The sequence below is a fragment of the Ceratotherium simum genome, chromosome 22 (genome assembly GCF_057802395.1).
Source record: "Ceratotherium simum simum isolate JZ-2026a chromosome 22, ASM5780239v1, whole genome shotgun sequence".
Classification (NCBI taxonomy): domain Eukaryota; kingdom Metazoa; phylum Chordata; class Mammalia; order Perissodactyla; family Rhinocerotidae; genus Ceratotherium; species Ceratotherium simum.
In genome coordinates this window covers 34,655,473-34,680,175 of record NC_141921.1, presented here as the reverse complement: position 1 = coordinate 34,680,175, position 24,703 = coordinate 34,655,473, and the positions used below count along the sequence as shown (strand labels likewise).

The 24,703-nt window shown below is 48.8% G+C and overlaps 1 protein-coding gene across 6 annotated transcripts in view; it reads left to right on the top strand.

Annotated features, from left to right (window-relative positions):
• The first annotated feature begins 626 nt into the window (after positions 1 to 626).
• Positions 627 to 24,703, top strand: part of ALPL (alkaline phosphatase, biomineralization associated) — a 53,689-nt gene continuing 29,612 nt past the window's right edge. The window contains exons 1-3 of one of the 6 annotated variants that reach the window (XM_087446632.1): positions 627 to 758; positions 12,915 to 12,943; positions 16,628 to 16,717. The gene's annotated coding sequence lies outside the window, so the exon portion shown is untranslated. Of the gene's footprint in view, positions 759 to 11,623; positions 11,998 to 12,914; positions 12,944 to 16,627; positions 16,718 to 17,073; positions 17,161 to 22,778; positions 22,801 to 24,703 lie in introns of those variants that run through there. The other 5 variants (XM_087446631.1, XM_087446634.1, XM_087446635.1 and 2 more) reach the window with 5 other exon arrangements.

The following is a 24,703-nucleotide window of genomic DNA, read 5'->3' as shown; positions in this document are numbered from 1 at the left end:
TCAGCCTCTGTCCAGGCTGCAACAGGCAGACTTTCCACGCCTGAGGATTTGCCCCTGGCTCATTGATGAAGACACCATCTCAAGGCTCCTTGTATCCCTAAACCCTTCCCTGGAATTTGTGAACGATTATAGAGCCTCTCTAAGGTTTGGGGCTCACTTCTAGATGCTTTCACCCACAATTTCTCATGCAAAAGTGTTGTGTTTCCTAAACTTCATTCATTTACCACCTCCATTAAATACATAAATAATATTTACCCAGTGTTTTGGTCCACTTTTTGAAAACATATACTTATGTCAAAAAGGAAACTTTATATCCTTCCTGTAAATAAAGAAAGAGAGAGAGAGAGAGAGAGAGAGAACTGAGCCGGGGTAGCCCAGAGGCGGAAAGAGGCCGAAAGCGCGCAGGGAGCTACACCCCCGGCCGCCCCAACCCCACGCATGGCACGAGCGGAGCCGGGGCGGGAGGGTGCGCGCTCCGCTTCCCGGCAGGGGGCGCCCTGGCCACGTGGCCAGGTCTGCCAGCGGGCCCGGCCGGGGGCGGAGCGGGGGCGGGGAGGTCCCGGCCCGGGCCGGGGGCGGGGGCGGGGGCGGGGGAGGGCTACCCGGAGCGCGCTGGGGCCCCGCGGCCGCCTTTATAAGCCCGCGGGGGAGGTGGCCCCGGCAGCATCGCGCTCCCGCCACTCTGCGCCCTCGGCCCCAGTGCACTGACCCCACGTCAGTTGTGCCAGGACAGACCCTCGCCCACGAACTGTGTGCTGGTAAGGACTCATGCTGCCCCCCGGCTCCCCGGGACTCCCCGAGACTTGGTCGATCCCCGGCCCCTCCCACATCCTCCGCTTGCCCAGGAGTGGCGGCGAGGTTGGATATAAATGGCAGGCAGGGACCTCTGCGCCCCCACACCGCCCATGGCAGCCCATTCGAGACTTCCAGCCACCTGTCCCGCTCCCGTACTCGCGCGCATCCGAGTCACCCGGCGGACGCGCTGCGCCGGGCTGGAGGTTGGACGTGGTGCCCGCGGAGCCCGCGAGTTAAGGGGATCGCGCTCGGGACCGCCGCTGCAGTCCTAGGGTCTCCTACCTCACAGGCCGCTGCCTGGGACCACCACCCTCGGTCCAGACGCCTCCTCCCGGTGCCTCGTGGCTGAGCAGCCCCTATGGTACCCCCTTGGTCGGAGATCAAGAGACTCAGGCTGCCAACCCCGGCTCCCTGCCTGGTGCCTTCTCATGCCTCCAACCTAGTAGCCTCTAGAACTTTCCATAGCCACCAAGGGAGGAGGCTGGTCTGTCCGGGTGGGGTCTAAAGTAGTTTGGGCCACAAGTGGGATGAGTAGAGGGAGCGGGGCGCTCAGGTCCGGAGCCGCGGTGGGGAGGAGAATGGGGACATCTGGCGTCTCGGTGTCTGTTTGGGAGTTGGGGATGGGCACGGCAGCCAGGGGGCAAAGCTCTGGAGCCCCGGAAGCCGAGGGAGCCTGCGACCCACCTCTGGGCGCGAGCAGGTGAGGTGGTCTGCCCCGGGATGGTTCTCGTGCCCGGTCTTCATAAGAACGGGTTAAAGGCATGGCCGCAATGGTGGGGCGGGAAGCCGGGGAAAGCCCCATCCTCCCCCCGCATTGTCCTTTCTGACCCTTTTGCAACACATAACGGGGTTGGAGGAGGGAGCCTTTAGAGAGGCTTCTCGGTGGAGAGGGAAAACGCTGGAGGTCAAAAGAGGGGACGACTTCCGGCGGCGAAGGGCCTCTGGGCCCTGGGAAAAGCTGCGACTCCGCCGGTGGGCGGGGCCTCCCAGGGAGGCGGGGCTGGCTCCCGCACGGGTGAAGATGACAGCAACCGTCTATTGCGTGCCTACTGTGTTTCCTGGCCTGCTTGAACACTTCACATGCGTCATCTCGTTCACAAATGGGGAAACTGAGGCTTAGAGAAGTTAAGCAAGTAGTGGGACTAGGATTTGAACCCAAACTCTAAAGGTACAACCTCAGCTCCTACTTCCACACTATTGCCCAAGAGATGGTGGGGCTGAGGCTTGGTTTTTCCTTCTGCCCTGCCTCCCCAAACCCTCCAGACCTGCCTTCTCCAAATCTTTCGTCCTCCTCACGTGTGTTGTCCCCACCCCACCCACTCCACTCCCTGCCCATCTTGTCCCTCTGCCTCCTTATTTCTTCCTGAACTCCGTGTCTCTGAATTCCCTAAGCAGAAGAGGCCCCTGGACCCAGCTTCCCAACTTCCCAGCCCCTGGAGTGAGACAGGCTTGGGTGTCTGTGACCCCACCTGTAAAACGGAGAGTATGCCTTTCTCGTAAGACTGTTGTTTGGAAGAAAACTGAGCTGAGGCCAGAAAAAAAATGCTATCTTCATTCAACAAATATTTATTAAGCTTTGTGCCAAGCCCTGTTTTAGGTGCTGGGAATGCAGTGGTAAATTAAGCAGACAGAAGTCCTCTTCCTGGAGTGGATATTTGCATAACAAAATTTTTTTCAGGCTCTGAAATTGACCTTTTAGAATTGGAATTAAGCAATTCACAAGGAAAGAGATTCAAGTGCCCTAACACGGGTAAAATTGATTGGCTAACATTTGGTCCTCACCGATAGAGAAGGCAACCTAGCTGTGTGACCCGGGATGAGTTCTGTTCGCTGTCTGTTTCCTGACCTGCCTCAGTCTCCTCCTTTAAGCTGAGGAGGTCAATAAACAGTACCTACCGGTGGTGGGGTCTAGATATGGTTAATGCATGCAAAGTGTTGAGCCAATGCTTGTGCTTAAGAAAATATCGGCTATAATCAGCTCTAATCTCGGCAGACAATGCAATGCTGAGACTGGGGTAGGGTTATGTCACTGCTCCTGAACCCTGGAAACCCTTCGCCCAGCTTCGCCTAGGCTCGGCCCGTTCCCTGACGGGCTGCACTGTAGGGTGGCAAGGTGCCCTTCTTGCCCACACTCAGTTGCCACCTCCTACCATCCTCGACACAGCTTTGGTCAGGAGCCTGGAGCTCCGTGCTGGGAACAGGTTTGGGGCTGTTATCTCTGCAGTGCCTCCTGCCCTCTGCCTGTTCTTGTGCCTCACTGCGTCCCACTTGGAAATGGGGTGAAGCCAGACTCAAGCCCTGCCTGTCCCGGGGCTTACATACCCGACACTCCCTGGGCACTAGGCGCAGTCCTCGCTTTACATGTGAAGAAACCGGAGAAGCGACTTGCCTGAGGCCACACAGATGCTCGCTGAGGAGCTGGGGCTAGAGCCCAGGTGTCTAGAATTCCAACTCGGTAGTCATCTCTGGGGATGAGGCCTCTTCATCCAGAGGTAGGATCCAGCGGCATAGCCTAGAGTTCTCACCTTGAAATAGGTCCAACTCAAGTTATTAATACAAAACCCAAAGCTTGGAGAGAACATTGCAGGCAGAGTGAGCAAGCTGGGCTGAGAACCAGCGCTCGGAAATCTCCGCGTGGCCACAGGAATGCTGACTTGGCTTCCCAGTGGGACCAGTCCGCAGGCTGGAGCTAGGCTGTGCCGTATGTTTTTTTTTTTTTTCCTTCTGGTGATGTCCTCACTTTTGAGGGCAGCTGGGGGCAGTAGATTGCAGGTTTCTTCCCAGCCCCGCTGTGTGACCCTGGACAAGTCACTTTCCCTCTCTGAGCCTCAGATGAGGAAATTGTCTATAACGTGGGTATAATAGTATGTACTTTGCAGAGCTGCTGTGAGGGGCCAGCAAGATAATCAATAGTTTTTCAACACTGGGTTGAAACCAGTGTTGGTGATTGTTATTGAGAAGTTAATATTCCCTGAAAGGCAGTCTCAGCAGCATTTTCCCTCACCACTACCGGGCCCATAATGGCCAGAGGGAAGGCCCTGTGTAGGTTACAAAGGCCTAGACAGCAGGGAAAATACTGGCTTTGGGGTCAGCATCTTGGGTTCCAATTCCTAGCTGTGTGACCTGAGGCAAATCCCTTGGTCTCTCTGAGTGTTGGGTTTATAGTAGGCTCTCAACAACTTTTATATGATGCTCAGTGTCCAAAGAACATTCAAGAATAGTCTCCATATTTTTATACCTCCCCATACCACCCCCCAACATTTCATAATTGCTCCCAGAAAAACTTCATGCTGAAAGTTTTCCATGCTGAAATTCTCAACCTCACTGCAGCATGAAATCAATTGTTTGCATTTAATTTGATTTCTCAAATTAAGGGGTAAAATTTGAGATGAGGGTAGGGGGTGGGGGGAAGAGATGAGGAAAACGAAGTTAAACCAGATGTGTTTTTGTTTAACTGTCGGATGGTGGTTAAACTGCCTGGGTATTACCATCCTTCTTTCTGGATTCCAGTAACCAGGAATCAGGTTTCACTAAAAATTGTAGTGTTCCTTCCTGGCTAGTGTGGACTCGCCCTCCCCATTATTATTATTATTACTATTTTATATGCATCTGAGGCCACAAAGTACTGGCCAGAGGGGAGACCTCATAAATGCCTAAAATTTCAGAGCTAGAAGGCGTGTAGAGGCTGGCCCTGTCAACTGGCTGCTTTGCAGACCAGGGAGAACAAGGCCTAGCGAGGGCAAGGGGCTTGCCCAGGGTCACTCAGCTGCTTAGGGCAGAGTTGGACTGAGAATTCAGACTCCTGGCTCTAAGCTCCATGGCCTTTCCAGAAGTAACCACTATCTTGAATTCGATGTGTATCATTTCCATAGTACATCCTTAGTATATCTATTTTTTGAAAAGAAAGAATTGTTCAAGGAAGGATATAGATAGTGTGGGTTGGTAGAAAAAGATCTTCAACTCAGGAGAGGAGAGTTTAAGTCCTTGAGCTGTTGATACACTACCTTTGTGACCTTGGGCAAGTCACTTCCCCTCTCTGAGCCTCAGTTAGTAAAGATAAAGAATCTTTAAGCCAAGATGCCTGAGGAGCAGGAGTGGGGGGATGAGACTTCCCTAAGACTTGAATGGGTCTAATTCAGTCAATTGATTCTCATATATTTATGGCCTAGGTTATGGCAGGTCAGTCACAAACTAAGGCAGCAGGAGATAGTGTGGAAGATTGTTGGCTCCCACAGTGATTTCAAAACTTTGATTTAGTTGTTGTTAAACCAGGCGATTTCATTTTACTTCTCTTAAAAGGTCAGAAGATGTGACCACACTGGGCCGCATTCCCAGCTGATTAGCTGCTGCGCAATCCACTTTACCACAGTCCCCACCGCTCCCTACTGTCTCACACCCAGCCCACTTGCCTCATTGACATTACCTGCCTGCCTTCTGAGTTTGCAATTTCTGGGCTAGGTGCTGTGAGGCCATGGAAGGGGGCCTCAAATCTCATCTGAATGACTGCGTGAGGCTGGGCCAGCCCTTACTGCCTGTTCTCCCAGACAGTGAGACTCAGCCCAGACATCACCTCTTCTAGTCAAGAAAAAGGAAATGGTAGTCCTAGCAGGAGGCATCCTCAGAAACCCAGAGGGGCCTGGGTTTGAATCCCAGGCCAATCCCACATTTCAAGCTATGTGACCTCAGGCAAGTGCCTTTTCCTCTTTTGGCTTTCAGCTACCCTGCCTGACAACCATGGCATGGATTGAGGGAGGCAAGGCTTTATGACTTTTCTAGTTCAGATTTGGCAAATAGTTGGCATGCACACTGCCACTCTCCTATCCTACACCCGTGTCAGACATCACTAATCAGCCGCTGCTCTTTTTCCTTCTAAACCTCAGGTTCCTTCTAAATGCAGTTCCTTCTAAAGGCAGCCATTATCAACTAATTAGAGCTGGCACACAAGACTGAAGGACATCTCAGAACCATAATAGATTTAGTCATTGTGTGGGTGTGGGTGGAGAAGGGACAGGCCCAGGGTCACGCCCGGTCAGTGTCACCACGCTCCTCAGTCTTTTTCTCCTTGTCTGGGAAAGCAGAAGAAACCCAGAGCTAGACCGTGCCAGAACTCACTTCTGGTATGGGCTGGGGCCCTTCCATGGGGCACACAGCTGTGCCCATGTTCGGTCCTCAAGGGGGGCACTGGTTTCTGGGGCTGGTCGCAACCCAGGCTTAAAATAAGAGTGAGAAAGAAGAGGCTGGTTTCAGATTGTCCTGGAGAATTAGGCTCACCCCTTCCCCCGCTCTCTTTAACAGGATCAAGAGTAGTAGTAACAGTAGTAATAAGAGTTATTAACAGTTACTGAATATTTATTATACACCAGGCCACTCTACTACATATTTTATACGCATTCACGCGTTTACTCCCAGTGACAGCCCATTTTTCTAGTGAGGGAAGTGACTCAGAGGTGAAGTAATACACCTGAGTTCCCGCAGCTGGTGAACCAGTGGAGCCGCTGAGAGTTGAATTTGCATCTGTCCGGCCCTGAAGCCGGCTCCCCTCCCCGCTCAGGTGGGGACTACCAGACTCTGCCCTTGCTCTTCCTCAGCTTACCCTCGTCATCTCTCATTCATGACTGTGACACTCCTTTGCCTGTGGGCCGTGTTCTTCCACATGCAGAGCCTTCCACGTACACGCACGTGGGAGGAGCACACAAACGCCTCTCCGTTTTTGCAGGTTAGGCAATTGGGCCTGGGATCGCACAGCGAAGGAGTGGTAATCCCTGCCCTAGGGAATTCAGTGTCCCCAGGTCTTGCTGAACAGATGGCCAAGGGGAGCCTAGGGCAGGAGATGGGAACTCCGGAGTTTTGCAGCTGAGGTGGGGTTGGGTTTGCCCCCGTCCCAGATGGACCAATCCTAGTTCATGTTTCAATCAGCCACGCATCCTGGATGAGTCATTTGACTACTCCTAACCTCACTTTCCAGGCTGCTATCATACTTTCCAGTTTTTAAAGCCCTTTCTTATTCATGAACTCATTGAATCTTTAAAACAGTCCAATGAAGTATTATCTTCATTTTGCAAAAGGGGAAACTGAGGCTGAAGTCAAATCGATGGTAAAACCAGTCTTCAGAATCAAGTCAGGATCCCAGGCTCATGGTCCTTCCCCAAATTCGTCCCCTAGCCTCTCACCTCTTTGCCTTTGCTCCTGCTGTCACCTCCCTGCAGCCCCTCCCTGGCTGTGTTACCACTTGGCATCATGGCTGCTTTTCTGGATCTCGCTCAGAAATTTTGAGCCCTTTGTAATCTGATCGTCCACGTAATGTCTGGCTCTGAGTATGAGTTCCTGGAGGGCAGGACCCCTATCTGCATTGTTCGCGAATTCTAGCGTCTGACCGGGTGCCTGCATTCAGGAAGTGTTTAATGTCCTTGAGTTAGTGAAAGGCTGTCACACTTGGCAGGGGTTTCCACAGCCCAGTGGGCTTGGTTACCCTGCGGAAACCTGTGAAGGCTGTCCCGCTGGGTTTGACACCTGAGCCACCCCAGGCTGAGCCCGGCTGCCCTTCTCACACCTCCATTCGTGTATTCATCTCTCCACCGATGACACCAGCTCATGAATAGTTTGTTATCGATTGGCAGCACAACAAGCCAGTGTCTCTGTAGGTGTGGGTTTCCTGATGTCATAGCTCTGACCAGTCTTTTTGTCCATTTTGTTCACAGATGTACCTTCAGTGCCCAACAACCTTAATTTCTTAAATAATAATAGTAACGGCCATCATTTGCTGAATCTATGTTACACGCTTCCTGGTGCATAGTACACATTTAATACATATTTGGTGAATGAATGAATACTTGCACATCATATCCTGAGGCTGGGCCCAGCTGGAGGTTTCCAGGAAGTGAAACCAACCTGTTACCTCATCCCTGCCTGGGGCAACCCTGGCATTTGTCAGCTGCCTAAGTTCCTGGCACTGCCCACAGCTGACAGCAACAGGGACTAGCACCCCTCCAGATGGGGAAGGTCCACGACAGCTGGGAGGGAGGTCCTGCTGTGGTCTGTAGTACACAGAGGCAGAAATGAGGCTCAATGTGGTTAAGTAACTTGCCCAAGGTCACAGAGCTGGTGGGTGGTGGAGCAGGGATTTGAACCCAGAGCCTGGGGTCTTTCCCCTCTGCCACCCAGTCTGCTGAGCAGACTGATTTTGGCTCTGGTGAGGGAGGATGTGTCTGTCTTGGGGATGTCTGGTCCAGAGATCCAGGCCTGGCTCCAAACAACCTTAATTTGTTTAATACAATAATAAGAGTTGTCGTTCAATGAATCCCTATGTATCCCTGCTCAGTAAATATTTCACACACCCTCCTTTGGGCCTCTTAACTTTCCCCAGGGTATGCACTCTAATCCCTGTTTTCTCAGGTGAAGAATAGAAGCACAGAGAAGGGAAGGGACTTGCCCAAGGTCACACAGCTCATAAGTGGTTAAGCCAGAATTTGAACGTGGGCAGCCTGGCTCCAGAGTGTGGGCCCGTAATCACTTAATAAATATTAGATAAACCTCTGCAGGCCAGATGTGTAAACTCTTCTTGAACCTGATGCTTCTTCTGGAGCCAGACACGGGGAGGAGGTGAAGGCAGGATAGACTACGTGACACTCCCCGGCCCCCTGGGCTGAGGAGTGCAGAGTTTTTTTCTCCCCTGTGTGATTCCTGGGGGAAGGAAGGGCTGGGGGAGGGGGTCACAGCGGGGCAGTCCTGGTGTCTCCAGGACCAGGGTCAGGGGGAGGCCAGAGCAATTAGTCTGGCTGAAGGTCCTGCTCAATCTAGGGCTCTGGCCCCGGTCCTGACCCTCCTGGGTTTTTATCTCAGGCTTCTGATGTCTTCCTGGGATGAGAAATCTCAGAGCACTGGCTTGTGTGAGAAGTTTGCTTTGAAATTTCCTCCTTCAACACCCAAATCGCTGGGCTGGCCTGCCTGCCCCACTTCCCCTTTTCAGAGGAAGGGGATCCTTTCCTCCTGGGTAGCTACATGATTTGAATAATCGAGTGTTTCCCAACTGGCCCCTGGCCAGGCAGAGCTCAGCTGTGCAAAGCCTCTAGCTGGGGCTCCGAGGCAGGCCTGCCAACTTCCTCATCGGGTCATCCAGGGGGAAATAGGGGAAAACGCCTATCCTGGTGGCTTTGCCGAGCCAGGCCCCAGACGATTCCTGTGACAGGCGATGCTGGTGTTGGGCTTTGTCCCTGTACTGTCTGGAGTGCCTCCTGGTGGAGGAAATTTCAGGAAATTCCTGTTTCAGGAAATTCTTTCTGGAGTGGCCTTCTCGTCAGCTCACCTGGGTGCCGGCTTCTTGGCACCTGTCAGGGGGAGGAAGGGAGGAAGCAGAGTCGGGAAGGGGAAAGATGGGTGGAGGAGAACATTCATTCATTCATCCAACAAACATTTCCTTAGCCCACCTGCCTGCTAGGCCCAGGGCTAGGCGGTGGAATTCACAGGTGAATCTGGTGCAAAGTTTTTACCTTCAAAGACAATCCAGTCTGTGGGGAGACGGTCGTGTAAACAGACTCAGAGAGAGTCCCAAGAGGTATAGGATCAAGGCAAAGCACAGGGGTCATGAGACCGGAGGAGCCACCTAACGAAGCATCAGGCAGAATGACCACAAAGGATTTCCGGAGGAGGCGGGTTCACTCTTTTTTCTGTGCGTGTGTCCAACAAATATTTACTGAGCATCTTCTATAGGCAGGTGTGGTTCCAGGTGCTGGGGACTCAGCAGTGAGCAACACAAAGTCCTTCCTCCAGAGTTCCTCTGTAGTGCAAGAGACACACCGCAAAGTAATTCAATTAATTTCAGCTTGTGATGAGCGCTCTGAAGAAAAGAAACAGGATTGTGAAGTAACGAGGGCCTGGGGTGCGGTGGGGGCTTCTTCACCCCGCGTGGGCAGGGAAGGACGCAGAGGAGCGCTTTTGAGCTGAAGAATGAGAAGTGAGCCAAGCAAAGACGGGGGGGAAGAGTGTTCCAGGCAGGGGAACAGCCAGTGCGGAAACCCTAAGGAAAGAAAGTGGGGCACAGAAGGTCTGAGCAACGAGGGGCAGGAGTCAGGAGGTAATGTCAGAAAGGTGGGCAGGACCTGGGGCTTGCAGACGTCCAACCTGCTCTGGAAGAATGAGCAGGGGCCTGCTGGGAGAAGTAAGGGGTTAACTGGCCTCCCGTTTGGTGGATGGCCCTTTAAAAACAGTTTGAGCAGGAATGACCTTTGGGGCTTGCCTCTCCAGCCTTCTCCAGGTACAGATGGGGTGGCTGAGGCCCAGAGAGAGGTGTCTCTCCCAAAGTCACAAAGGGAGGCGGGGGGACTGGATCGAGGTCCCCTAGCCACCAACCAGTTTCTCTCTGATGTGCCCACACAGCCCCTCTGAATTAAGGCGGACATTTATTAAGCACTTACTGTTTGCCAGTAAAGTTACATACCTTGCTTAGTTACATACCTCACCTCCTCCTCACCTCAGAAGGCAGGTGAGGTCCAGAGAGATACCAGGGCCTGGTTACGGGTCATTCAGACCTGGGTTCCATATGATTGACCCTGGCCAAGTGACCGAACCTCGATTTACTCATAAAATGGGGACAGTAATGGTTTCTAGCTCGTAAGACGTTTGAGGATTCAATGAGATAGGATGCATGTCGAGCTTGGCAAAATGCAAATAATGACTGAGCATTTTTGTTTTTATTTAGGTTATTTGTGATCCCTGGGATCTTTCAATGGCTTAATCAGGATCCTTGTTTCCAGCACTCTCATTGATCCATATGGCCACCTTGTCTATTTTATTATTAAAAATAGATTTTGAATACCTCTGAACCATCATCCAATACCAGGACTAGAATATTGATAGCAATTTACATCTTCCTCCAGCCTCCTCCATCCCTCTCCACTCTCCTCCCTTCACAGGGGGTAACCACTGTGCTGAATCTTGGGTTTCTTTTTTTTTTTTAAAGATTTTATTTATTTATTTTTCCCCCAAAGCCCCAGTAGATAGTTGTATGTCGTAGTTGCACATCCATTCTAGCCGCTGTATGTGGGACGCGGCCCCAGCATGGCCGGAGAAGCGGTGCGTCGGTGCTCGCCCGGGACCCGAACCCGGGCCGCCAGCAGCGGAGCGCGCGCACTCAACCGCTAAGCCACGGGGCCGGCCCTTGGGTTTCTTATTCCTTTGCCTTTTTGGATGATTATTTTTTAATTTTGATTTTGATTAATATTTTTTATTAGTATATTGTCACATATAGATGTGTTTGTCATATATATGTCTGGAGTTTCTCATTCCCTTTGCCTTTTTTTGATTAGTATTTAAAATCATATATGTGTATGTCATATATATATATATTTAACTATATGAAAGGGTCTCAGGCTTTCTATAATCTTCTGGGACCTGCATTTTTCACTCAACTTTATATTGCTGAGATTCATCCTTATTGTTGCATGTAACTGTAATTCTTCCTTTTTTCTTTACTGCTGTATAATATTCCACTGGGTAACTGTTCCACAATTTTTACTTATTAAATTTATTGTTAATGGCAATTCAGTTATTTTCAGGTTTTTACTAGTGTGGAAAATGCATCCATGAATATCATGTACATGCTTCCTAATGTATGCATATAGGAATTTTCTCTTCATATATACCTAGGAGTGGAATCATTGGGTCATAGGGTATATGAAAATTTGTTTAATATTATGAGATAAGAGCAGACCATTTTCCAAAATGGTTGTACCAGTTTACACTCCCACCAGTAATATATAAGTCCTGTTGTTCTATAACACACGGTGTTGTCAGACTTCTTAATTTTTTCCAACCAAATAAGTATAATAGTTTTTCATTGTAGATTTGATTTGTGATCCCCTGATTACCCATGAGCTTGAAAAAATGTGTCTGAGTGTGTGTGTGAGTCCTCTTCTGAGAATGTCTTTTGCCCATTTTTCTATTTGTCCTTTTCTTACCGATTTGTAATAGTTCTTTATATTCCTGAGTCTAATCATGTTTGGAAATTGAAATTCTAAAATTTAATATAGGCTAATTTAGCAATCTTTTATTTAATAGTTAGTGCTTTTTGGGTCTTGTTTAAGAAAGTGTGCCTTACTCTAAGGTCAGAAAGCTATTCACCTACAGTTTCTACTAAATGTTTCCAAGTTTTGTTTTCCACGTTTAAGGCCTTGATCCATGGGCAGCTGATTTTGTGTATAGTGTAAGGTAGGGATCCAATTCAATTTTTTTCCCATTGGATACTCATTTTTTCTAATGTTTTCCAGTTGTTTGTTGCTAATGTATAGAAATGCAATTGGCTTTTTTGCATTTGATCTTATCAAGCTAACTTGCTAAACTATATTTTCAATTATTTGTCTGTAGATTCTACGTAGACAATCAGTTACAAATAATGATAGTTTTCTTTTGTATTTTTAAATTTTTGTGCTTTTAACCTTTTTTCTTATCTTAATACACTGTCTAGGACTGTCAGTCCTTATCTTAATACACTGTCAGTACAATCTTAAATAAAAATGGTGGTACTAGGTATCTCTGCCTTGTTTTTTATTTAAGAGAGGAATGTTCTAATGTTTCCCCGTTTAGGATGTATGTATTGTAGATTTTTCATAAATTTGTTTTTTCAGGTTAAGAAAGCTCTCTTGTATTCGTAACTTATCGAGAGCTTTTTAAAAATAACTTGTGTTAAATTGTATTAAATGCTTTCAAAAAGTCTCTTGAGATGATTATATTGTTTTTCTTCTTTAATTTGTTAATGTAGTTAATTACATACATATTTTTTATAATATCAAACCATCTTTGCATTCTAGGATAAACTTAATTTGTTCATTATGTATATATTTGGTTATGCTCTGATAATATCTTGTTTAGAATTATTATATCAACTTTCATGAATAAAATGAGCCTTTAGTTTTCATTTTTTATATTGTACTTTTCTGGCTTTCATACTGCAATTACAATGGCCTCAGAATTAGATGGTAATCTTTTTTACTGTTCTCTGGAAAAGTTTGGGTAAAATTGAGATAATTTACTTCTTGAAGTCCGATAGAACTCACCTATAAAATCACCTCGACCTGTTGTTGTCTTTGTGGAAAGATTTTAACTACTGTTTCAATTTTTTTATTCAGGTTCTTTGTTTCTTCTTGAGTCAGTTGTGGTAAGTTATATTTTTTGGAATGTATACATTTAATCTACATTTTCAAATTTATTGGTGTAAAGATTGCTTAAAGCATTTTCTTATTGCATTCCTCTTTTCTGTAATAATGTCTTCTTTCTTTCTCTCTCTCTTTTTATTTTTTTTAATTAATCTGGCCTCAAGTTTGTTGACTTTTTTAAAGGACCAACTTGTGGCTTTGATCTTCTCAATTGGATCTTTCTTTTCTGTTTTGTTGCTTTCTGCTCTTTATAGTCTCCTTTTACTTTCTTTGGGTCTCTATTTTTTCTAACTTCCTAAGTTGGACACTTAGCTCATTCACTTTTAGCCTTTCTTTACTGCACTCCACAATTTTTGATATATAGTGTTTTTATTATCATTTAGTTCTAAGTAATTTTACATTTCTACCTTGTCTTTTGTTTGATCCATGAGTTATTTAGGGATGTTTTAAATCTCTAAGTGTATGGGGAATTGTTTGTCCTTTTAAAAACATAGCTTCTAACTTAATTATACCATGGTTGGAGAATGTGGACTATGAAAACCATTTATTTAAAATGTATATTGCTTTTTCTGTTTCATTTTAATGTTTTATTACTTTAAAAAAAATGGTTAGGGGCCGGCCCCGTGGCGTAGCGGTTAAGTGCGCGAGCTCCGCTGCTGCGGCCCGGGGTTTGGATCCCGGGCGCGCACCGACGCACTGCTTGTTAAGCCATGCTGCGGTGGCGTCCCGTATAAACTGGAGGAAGATGGGCATGGATGTTAGCCCAGGGCTGGTCTTCCTCGGCGAAAAGAGGAGGATTGGCAGATGTTAGCTCAGGGCTGATCTTCCTCACCAAGAAAAAAAAAAAAGGTTAGCTATAGCATTTCCCTACAAAAGACAAGATTAGCATTTTCCATATCCCTTGGTCTCCCTCTTCCCCTTCATATTCTTCACCGACATGCCCTTCAGCCCCCATGATACCACATTAAAATTATCTAGATATTTAGTTCTGAGTTATTTTAGATATATGTGCTTCTTGTTCTTTTCTTTGATCTGGGAATTTTTTTTTTTGAGGAAGATCAGCCCTGAGCTAACATCCATGCCAATCCTCCTCTTTTTGCTGAGGAAGACCGGCTCTAAGCTAACATCTATTGCCAATCCTCCACCTTTTTTTTTCCCTTTTTCTCCCCAAAGCCCCAGTAGATAGTTGTATGTCATAGCTGCACATCCTTCTAGTTGCTGTATGTGGGACGCGGCCTCAGCATGGCCGGAGAAGTGGTGCATCAGTGCGCACTCGGGATGCGAACCGGCCACCAATAGCGCAGCGCACACACTTAACTGCTAAGCCACGGGGCTGGCCCTGGGAATTGTTTTAAACACTAAACTTTACTAAATTATTTGCTTAGCCTTAACTTATCTTTAGTAACATCTGTGGAATTTGTTTCTATTACTTAAGTAGTTACTTCAAAATTGTGGGATTTTTTTGGTGGGGGCTCTTTTTGTACAAACCTGAGCTCTTGAATGTTGTGATTTTTGTTAGCCTTTAGCATTTGAATGACAGTTTAGCTGAATATAAAATTCTCAGTTCAAATTCTTTCCCTCTGCTGCTTTGGTCAATTCATTTTGATACTTATTCCCTTGTAAGTGATCTGTTTTTCTCTATGTAAACTTTTAAAATGTTTTTATTATCTTTTGATATTCACTATAATATTTCTAAGTGGGCATGTTTCCTTATCTGTCCTGTTTGGTGTATTTGGGGCCCTTTCAGATTGAGATCTTTCATCTTTCTTTAGTTCTCAGGTTGTCTTCATTATTTACTCCGCCATCTCTTCCCTTGATTTATTTTCCTCGCCTGGGACTCCCGTTATCTAGATGTTGGCACTTACACTTCCATCCCTCTGTTTTTTTGTCAGTGCATAATTTCATACAATAAAATGCACAGATCTTAAGTGTTCAAGTCAATGTGTTTTGGCAAATGTACGTTACCTTGTAACCATCACCCCAAAACAAGAGAATAATAAAAAAAAAAATTTCTATACCCCCCCAAGTTCCCTCAAATCCTTTTCCAGTCCATTTTGTCTCCCAAAGGCAATCATTATTCTAATTTCTTTCACCATAGGTTGGATTGGTGTTTTCTGGAGTTTCATATAAATGGAATCATACAGTTTGTCCTCTTCTATGTCCAGCTTCTTAGCATAAGGTTTTTGAGATTCATCTATATTTGTTGTGTCTGTAGTTCATTCCTTTCTATTGCTGAGTAGTTTTCCATTGTATTGCAATACCACCATTGTTTATTCGTTCATCGTTTTTTTTTGTGTGTGCGTGAGGGAGATCAGCCCTGAGCTAACATCCATGCTAATCCTCCTCTTTTTGCTGAGGAAGACCGGCCCTGAGCTAACATCTATTGCCAATCCGCCTCCTTTTTTTTTCCCCCAAAGCCCCAGTAGATAGTTGTATGTCATAGTTGCACATCCCTCTAGTTGCTGTATGTGGGACGCGGCCTCAGCATGGCTGGGGAAGCGGTGCGTCGGTGGGCGCCCGGGATCCGAACCCGGGCCGCCAGTAGTGGAGCGCGCGCACTTAACCGCTAAGCCACGGGGCCGGCCCTCTTCCTTCATCTTACTGAACATTTAAACTGTTTCCAGTTGTGGAGTATTATAAAGCTCCCATGAACACTTATGTGTGAATCTTCTAGATATATTTTCATTTCTTTTGAGCAAAGACTTAGGAGTGGAATTGCTAGATCAAGTGTATGTTTAAAACTCCCAAACTCTTTCCCAAAGTCACTGTCCTATTTTACACTCCCGTGAGCAATATATGAAACTTCTGGGTTTTTCTTCATTCTTGCCAATGTTTGATTTTGCAAGTCATTTTGATTTGGTTTTAGTCATTCTGGTGGGTGTGAAGTGGGTTTAATTTTCATTTATCTCATAAATAATGATGTGGATCACCTTTCCATGAACTATTGGTCATTTGTATATTTTCTTTTTTGAAGTAGCTGAGTCTTTTGCCCATTTTGTGTGTATGTGTTTATCATTTTATTGGCAACTTTGGGGGTTCTTTATTTATTGGATACAAGTCCTTTGTCAGCTATATGTACAGTGAATATTCTTTCCCATTATGTGTCTTGTCTATTCAATTTCTTAATGGTATCTTTTGATGAGCAGAAATTTTAAATTTTGATGAAATCCCATTTAGCACTTTTTTTCTTTTATGAAATTAATACTCCTTGCCTACCCTAAAGCCACAAAGATATCCTCTTATGTTGTCTTCTAGAAGCTTTATGGTTCTGGCTTTTATAATTAGGTTTATGATCCATTTCAAGTTAATAGAGTAAGATTGGGGTTGATATTTTAACTCGGATGTTTTTACCATTTCTTTCATATTTTCTGTTCTTAATCCTTCCTACCTTCCTCCTGGAAGTGTTCCTCCATCTGACATCCTGGTTTCCTGTTTCATTCCTCACCTGCTGTGTCCTTTCTACAATTCATTCTACCTATTAGGTTTGTTATTTCAACTGATTTTTCATATAGAATATGAACTATTTCCACTTGGGTCCTCTAATTCTTTCTTGTTCTGCTTTGTATCACTAATAACTTTCCTTATTTCTTTTGCGTGTTTCTAATGCTTATTGAAAATTTTTGGTCCGTCTGTTGAATATGGCTGATTCTAGTGCTATCTCGAATCTGTTTGTTTTTCTTTTGAAGCCATTGTGCTCCTTGGATTCCCTGTTCTTTAATCCGTGAGCTCATTCCTTGGGGGGAGTTCAGCCATTCTGTCTGGTGCTGCATAATGGGGTAAGAATCTAAGCCTGATCCTTGTCTCTGTCGGCACCAGTGACCCCAAGGAGGTGACTGTCCCAGAGTGGAGACCCCCGGACACCAGAAACGCACGGTTCCTCCCTGGGTTTGGTGCTGCCTCTTCCCCTCCCCAAGGGACTAACTCCACAGGATTGGGCCTCACTTACAGCAGCCAGGGGAGGGGGCCGTCTGCCCAGGTCAGAATCCGCCAGCTGCGAGGTCTGGAAGGGAAGGCATAGGGGAGTAACCGTGGAGGCCCCTCGGTTCCCTCTTGATTCCTGCCATATTCCACGTTGCCTGCTGCGCTGTCTGATTTTGCTCCAGCAGACACCTGTGCCATCTCCCTGGGCTGCCGACGTCCAAGTGAGAGCGCAGGCCTCAGCTGTTCCAGAGCGGCGGGCCTGTGGCAGGGGCTGCTGGGGAAGGCTTGATGCAAATAGGTAAGAGCAGAACTCAGACCTGGCTTCCTTTTCTACAATATTCTCCACCACCCTGAAGGCAAGGCTCTGCCCCTCCTCCCGGCTGCAGCACCCCTCCCACCCCACACACACCAGTTGAAAACCCCCTTCCATCTCCCCAGGAGGTTCTATTCTCTCCATAATTTCTTAGACTTAGTGATGTTTTGCTCTGTTGTTACTCTGGGGTTGATTTGAGGAAGAGGGTCCAGGAGCCGTATGTCTTCCCTCGCTGTTAGTTTTAAGGTGTCCACACCCCCCAACCTCCACCAGCCGGAGCACGATGACCTCAAAAGAAAAAGGGCAGACTGACTAGAGATAGCAACGGAGTCAGCAACATTAGAACAGATGGACCAGGAATTTTAAATAAGCATTAGAAACATGCAAAAGAAATAAGGAAAGTTACTAGTAACATAAAACAGAATAAGGAAGTGTTGGTAATTAAAAGAACTACATGGAAATATTCAGTATGAAAAACCAGCCCCATCAGCCGTCCCTACCCCAACCTTTGCCTGCACTCAACAGCTTTCTATTCTCCAAAAAAGACCTTCATGGCCTCTGGGCCTTTGCATGGGCTGTTGCCTCTGCTTAGAGCCTTCCCTGGCACTTCTGCTGGAAACATTCTGGTGCATGTGCCAGACTCCTTCCCTGACTGCCCCTCATGGTCAGTGTGATACTCAGTGATGGCATGGGGTTCTGGAGTTAGAGGCCAAGGTTCTTGTCCTGATTCTTCAACTAACTGGCTGTGTGACTTTGGGCAGGTCACACTACCTCTCTGGACCTCAGGCTCCTGCTGGGAAAAAATGAGAGTGTTGGGTTAGATTATTTCTAGAGTCCCTTTCAGCAGTGACATGCTAGTGCAGTGGTTAAGAAAGAAGGTTCTGGAATGGGACTGCCCAGGATCCCCTGCTAGGTCAGCTCTTAATCGCTGTGTTTCAATGAGCAGTTATTTCAATTCACGAAACCTCAGTTTACTAACCTGGCATAATGGTTAACAGCTTGTACTTTGGAGTTGGACAGTTTCGTTTCATAATCCCAGCTCTGCCACTTGCCTGCTGTGTAACTGTTGGCAAGTTACTTCACCTCTCTGTGCTTTCTTCCTCTTCCGTAAAATGGGGATGATACTGAGAGTGCCTACCTCAGAGTGCAGGAGCACAATGAGTGCAGCTGTTGCCCTGCTGGTGGTGGTGGTTCACCATTATACAGACTTCTCCATTCAGTTCAACAGATTCTTGATGTTTGTCTGCCGGGTTCTGCTTCAGTGATTTCTAAATACACTGTTGAATTTTATCTCTTAACAGATACTCTCCATCGCATTTTATCTTTACGACGACCTTTCGAGATGGAGATGACTAACCCTGTTGTACAGATAAGGAACCTGCAGCTCCAGACATAAAGTCACTTTCAAAGCTGCATGGCCAGGACGTAACCCCATGTCCACCTCCCCGTGGCCAAGGTCTTTACGCTGCGGTGTTCAGAAAGATTAGACTGGGGTTTTGGGGATTACCGAACAAATCCCGTTGGGAAAGCTCGATGAGAAGCTCTCCCAGCCGCTTACGCGTGTATTCCAGCTGCCCGCCCGCCCTTGGCCGTGCACAGGATGCCTTTTGTAGGTTTCATGCAAATGCGGGTTTCGTGATGGGCCAGAAGTTCATTGAGGAGGCAGAACAAGAATGAGTTGGACAATTAGGGGCTCATATGACCTGGGATAGAGAGCCAAAGGGGCTCTGGGAAAGGGAGGGGGAATCTTGGAGGACACGGAGTCAGCGGAGAGGAGGATTGAGTTTCAGCAAGCCCCGAGCTGAAGCTGGAGCGAGGTCTGTGGAAGCAGATGCCGGCCTGGCCAAGAGGCTGTTCCCGAGGGTGGCCCCGCTGGGTGTGTGGCTTCACCTCTCAGAGCTTCAGTTTCCTCATCTGCAAAAGGGTTCCTGGTACCACTTGGTAGAGTTAGGGGAGAGGGCGTGTGGGAGCCGGGCAGCCCTGTGCGAGAATCTCAGGTTCACGGCTGGTTAGGCTGGCATGCGTGCACTGGAGACTTAATCCTGAAGCCTGTCTCCTTCCCCGCAATGTGGGAATCACATTCTTGGCTGCTTGGGATTGCTGCAAGGCTACAGGGAGGTGCTTTCTTGGTGAGACTTTCTCTGGCCTATTTTAAACCGCAAACAACCCCTCTTCTCCCCAGACCCCTCTCTGCCTTCTGCTTCTCCGTCGCACTGACCACCACCTGGCATCCTGTTGATTTTACTTCTTTTCTTGCTGTCTGCTCGCCCCACCAGCAGGGACTGGGCTGTTTTGTTCAGCACCTAGAACAGCCCCTGGCATATAGTAGGAGTTCAATAAACAACCATCGAAAGAATATTGGTTGAATAACATATAGGGAAGGCCCTAGTGCATTGGGGGTGTTGTCAGTGTCAGCTGGACCTTAGAGATGGAGGGCAGAGGCACAAGAGGCCAGAACAGCTCACTCGGGGTGCCAAGGGCTGCCCATGGAAGCATTTGGGGCCTGGATTTCAGGGTCCCCCCTGGTCTGTCTCTGACCACAGCCTGCAGGAGGTGAGCCCTGTAGGAGAGTAGGGCTGGATGGGCCTGGGCACTGGGGCTTCTCAAGGAGCCAAGGCCCTCAGGCAAATAGGAAGCCCATGATACTTGGCTTTCTTGTTTTCTTTAGCTTTTTAAACCACTCTGATTGCCCCTAAGTGGAACAAACTACCTCAAAGAAATGACAGCCCCAGTGCCACCCCTGCCATCCAAAGGCTAGGAGAAAAGCCCTGGGCTTGGAGCCAGGCAAATCCAGGGGCATGCCTGGCCCTGTGCCTCATTAGCAGGGGGATCTTGGACCAGTCACTTCGCCTCTCCGAGTCTCTGTTTCCTCCTCTGTGAAATGGGTGTAGCAGTATTCCCCCGAACACCGACCTCCTAGGGCTTTTGTGTAAAACCCAATAAAAAAGTGTATTATGACCAGTCGTCACTAGACTGGAGGGCCTAGAAGGCAGAGCTTGTACCTGCAGCTCCTAACACAGGGCCAGGCACACAGTAGGTGCTTGGAACCTGGTGGTGAAGGAGTTGTTAAACTCAACTGACAACAGCCGTTGGAAGGGGAGGGTCCAAGTCCTGCACAGAGTAGGGCTGTTAGCCAAATCCCACCCGAGGACCTCCTACAGTTCTACAAGTTTATGGATTCCAAGAGGAAAACCTAATTTGTATTCAGTTGGACTCTTGTTTTACCATGCACTTGAAACTTATTGACCCATCTTTAGCTAGTTTGCAAGATTTTCCTTTGGTAGAAACAGCTGGCTGAGTATAACATGATATGGTTGCTTACAGTGTAAGGGGCTGAGAAAAACTGGCTGAACAGGAGTTCTGAGGTTAGGCTCTGTGTTCCAAGTAACAGAAAGTCCAAGGCAAACAATAAGGGGAATTCATTGGCTCATGTAACCAGTATGTTCAGAGATAGGCTTCAGGCGTGGCTGCATCAAGGGCTTAAGCAATGTCACCAAAGACTCAGATTCTCTGCGCTTCTCTATTCTACCTTCTAAGGGGTTGCTTCATCTTTAGGCTCCACATAGTGCCCTCCCCATTGCCTCACACCCTTACAACACACCATCCAGGCGGGGAGAGTCTTCCAGCTTCAGCTGATCAGGACCCACCCGGAGCTGCTGGGGGTGAGATCAATGTCACCCAAACCACATGGCTGAAAGGGGAGGGTCACTTCCCCAAGGAGACTTTGTGGTATTGTTAGGAAGGGGGGATGGATTCTGGGTGGCCAAAAATTACAGCAAATATCCACTACAGTCATTAGACGGGGAGCAGTGGAAAGCAATAGAAACATCTGTACAGCACATTACAGTTTGCAAAATTCTTTCCCTCCTGAGAAATCGATATTGGAGGCAGAATGGCATTTATCTCTGATTTACAGATGAAGAAACAGCCCTTGAGTAGTCGGCCTCTCTGTGCAGAATTATAAACCAGAGGGGCTGACCTGGGAGGGAGGGGCCAGTGGGACCGAAGCCCCTCCCTTTATGGAGGGAGTGCTCTATCCAGATAGGAGAGGTACCGAGGAGGCTGAGATCACGTGAAAACTCAGGAGGAGCTGGTCGGGGGCGGAGGGAGCAGCCTGACGTGAGGACGGGTCCCAGGGCAGCAGCCAGGCACACACATGGTGGGAGTCGTGCAGTGCCCAGTGCCAGGACTCCAGCACACACACGCACACACACAGGCGGAGTGGGGTCACGGGGCACGCTGACACGGGCTCCCTGTACCTGGGTGGCGAGGCATCGGGTCTGCCGTCAGTGACAGAAGCTGGCATATGACGGGGATGGGAGGAGAAAGCACACTGTAGCGGGAGCCAGCCAGGCCTGGCTCGCTCCCAGCTCTCCCACGCGGTTGCTGGGTGACCCTGCGCCTCCCTCCCACTTTCTGAGCCTCTGTTTTGTCTTCTGACCCGGAGCTGATAATTCCCGCCTCACTGGGTTCTCAGAGGCTGAACAAAATCTCCCAGCACCTAGGAGGTGCTCCATGAAGAGTTTCTCCCTTTCCCTCTTCATAGTGCCTGTTAATAGCTGTGTGACCTTGGCCAAGTTACTTAACGTCTCTCTGCAGGGAGCAATGATAGCTCCTCCCACATAGTGTTGTGAGGATTCGATGAATGAATATGTGTAAAGCACTTAGAACAGTGCCTGGCACCCTTGTTATCACTGCTTCTTCTAGCTAACATTTATTGAGTGTGTAATACCCGCCAAGCCCTGGGCCTGCGTCTCATTGTTGATTGAATTCTCCTTCTTACGATAGCCCTGTGGTGTAGGCACTCGCTGATTACCCCCATTGCACAGGTGAGGAAACTGAGGCCCAGGAGGGTGGAGGGACATGCCCAAGGTCATGAAGCCAGTAAGCAGTGGGGGCTCTGCCGAGCTGTACCCTCTTGGGTGGGCCCCTCACCTCCGCACACCCAGGTTTCCTGTCTGGGGTCGGGATGTCGTCCCTGCCCTGCTGCGTCCCAGGGTCACCCTGAAGATCAAATGCACTAGCGGCCAGGAGCCTCCGCAGCTGGAAGCTTCTCTGGGAATGTGAGGAACACTGCTGTCGCGGGCCCAGCTGCGGCGAGTGCTATCTCTGGGAACATCGGAGTCCTTCCCGCTCTGACTGGAGCTGGGCGGTCGCGAGCCCCCTGCACATGCCACCAGGGATGCTGCCTGTGTTGGCCGCCGCCCAGCAGTTACAAGTTCACGACCCGTTCCCCACAGTCCAGAGCAGGCTCGGCCTCCTCTTACAGGGCCCGTGTGGGGCCTGTGGATGGAGACTTCCTCTCCTCGGCGGGGGGATGGCGGGGAGGGCCTGCCAGGGCCTGTGCGGCATGGGGGCAGGGAGTGGGAACAGCCATGGTGGTCCAGTGTCCCATGGGAGGACCAGCTGAAGTAGGGGACTGTGGGGGAGAAAGGAGGTGTCCAGGGTCACTGGCCTGGCCAGGGGTGGAGCCAGGTCTCGAGCCTGAGATCCTCCCCTCCCCCCTGCAAGTCTCAGGTGGTCCCCGCTGCAGGGCAGGCCACAGGTGTCGTGCAGAGACCAGAGAGATGGCCTCAGTCAGTCTTAGAGGTGACTCTTGGACACTCGCATGCTGCGTGACCTCGGGTAAGTCACCTCGCCTCTCTTCTGTAAAGTGGGGAAAAGGGAAGCCCCCCCTCGGGCTGTGATGCACATACCATGAAATGCCATTCGGGAAGAGTATGTAGTCAGCAGGAGTCAAATAGTCGCTGCATATAATCCACTCCTCTACAAATATGTGATGTACCTATTGCAGAGAGGACAAGGTGGTTCGTTTCCAGTCTTGCCTGCTGCTTTTGAAAAAGTTTACACTTGGCCCCTGGGGGACAGAGACATCCACAAGTAACGTTGAATTCTGGTTCAGTCACTTACTGGCTGTGTGACTTTGGGCAAACTACTTAACCTCTTTGAGCTTCTGTTTTTGTAAAATGGGGATAATAATAGTGCCTACCTCATAGGTTGTTGTGGAGATTAAATGAGTTAATATAGCTAAGTATTTAAAACAATGCCTTAGGCACATAGTAAGGGCTATTATAAAGAATACAATGAAAAAGGGAGAGGGGCCGCCCCACGGCTTAGTGGTTAAATGTGCGTGCTCCACTACTGGCGGCCCGGGTTTGGATCCCGGATCCACACCGACGCACCACTTGTCCGGCCATGCTGAGGCGGCGTCCCACATACAGCAACTAGAAGGTTGTGCAACTATGACATATAACTATCTACTGGGGCTTTGGGGAGAAAAAGGGGAAAAAAAAAAAGGAGGAGGATTGGCAATAGATGTTAGCTCAGAGCCGGTCTTTCTCAGCAAAAAGAGGAGGATTGGCACGGATGTCAGCTCACGGCTGATCTTCCTCAAAATAAAAAAAAAGAAAAAGTGTGTAAAAAAAGGATTTTTCTAGAATAGTCACAGTTTGAAATGTTTTCTTCAGTTGGCACAAGTCATTAATGCCCAGAATTTCGAGACATTGGCATCTACACTATGCCTTGCAGACTGCACTGTGCTTCCAGTAAAAGCCCCCTAAATCCTTAGCTGGTTAATGGGGAGACCTATCCCTGCCACTGATATGTTGTGTGACCCTGGGGAGGTTGGGTACCCTCTCTGTGCCTTCCTTGTTGTCGATTGCAAGAGCAAGGATGGGACGGCCGTGTCTGCCGGTACCGGAGGGGCTTCTGCTGCAGGAGTGCTGAGTGGGTACAGGGGGCAGACGCCTCAGAGACCCACAGTACATGCGCCCCACCCCACTCAGCTTCCAGGCTTGGCCCAGAGCCAGGTGGCCTGGGACAGAACATGTCCTCTCCGTGGGATGGTGGAAGCCTGTGTGCCCATAGAGCAGCCGTCGCTGACTCGCCTCTGCCTGGACATGCCAGCCACCCTGGGCCTCAGGCACAGTGTCCCTGGGCCCTGCCATCTCCCTCCCCCACCCTCTCCTGCCACCAGCTGAACCTTGACTGCTTCAGTCCTCTGCCTCGAGAGCTGGTTTGTGGCATCAAGGTGCCCAGGGAGCCCCAGGGAATCTTTGGTTCCGATATGCAGACCCTCAGGGGGTCCTGCTGTGCTGTGTGGCCTTGGGCAAGGGGCCGACTGTCCAGGCTTCGACGTCCTCACCAGTAAAGTGGGCTGGCGATGAGGCAGGTAAGCGAGACGGGGCAGGCAAAGGGCCTGCTCTTGACCAGGCCCAGCTCAGGGAGCAAAGCCCTTTGTGGTCGGTCCAGGCTGCCTTTCTGTCCTCTGTCACCAGCTGTCAGCTCCTGCCTTTCTCCCTGACCTCTAGATACTGTATTCCCACTCCCTGGCCTTTGCACATTCGGGTCCTCCTGGTGAGAGCGCCGTCTCTCTCTGTTCATCTCAACCCTGCCATCCTTCCAGCCTGGCCCTCTTCTCACACCCTCCATGGAACCTTCCGGGCTGACCCTGGGTGTTTTCTCTCTCTCTCCTTCGAGAGGGAAAGAAAGTGTCAGACTGCCTGGTGGGTTGTTTCTTCCCACTTGT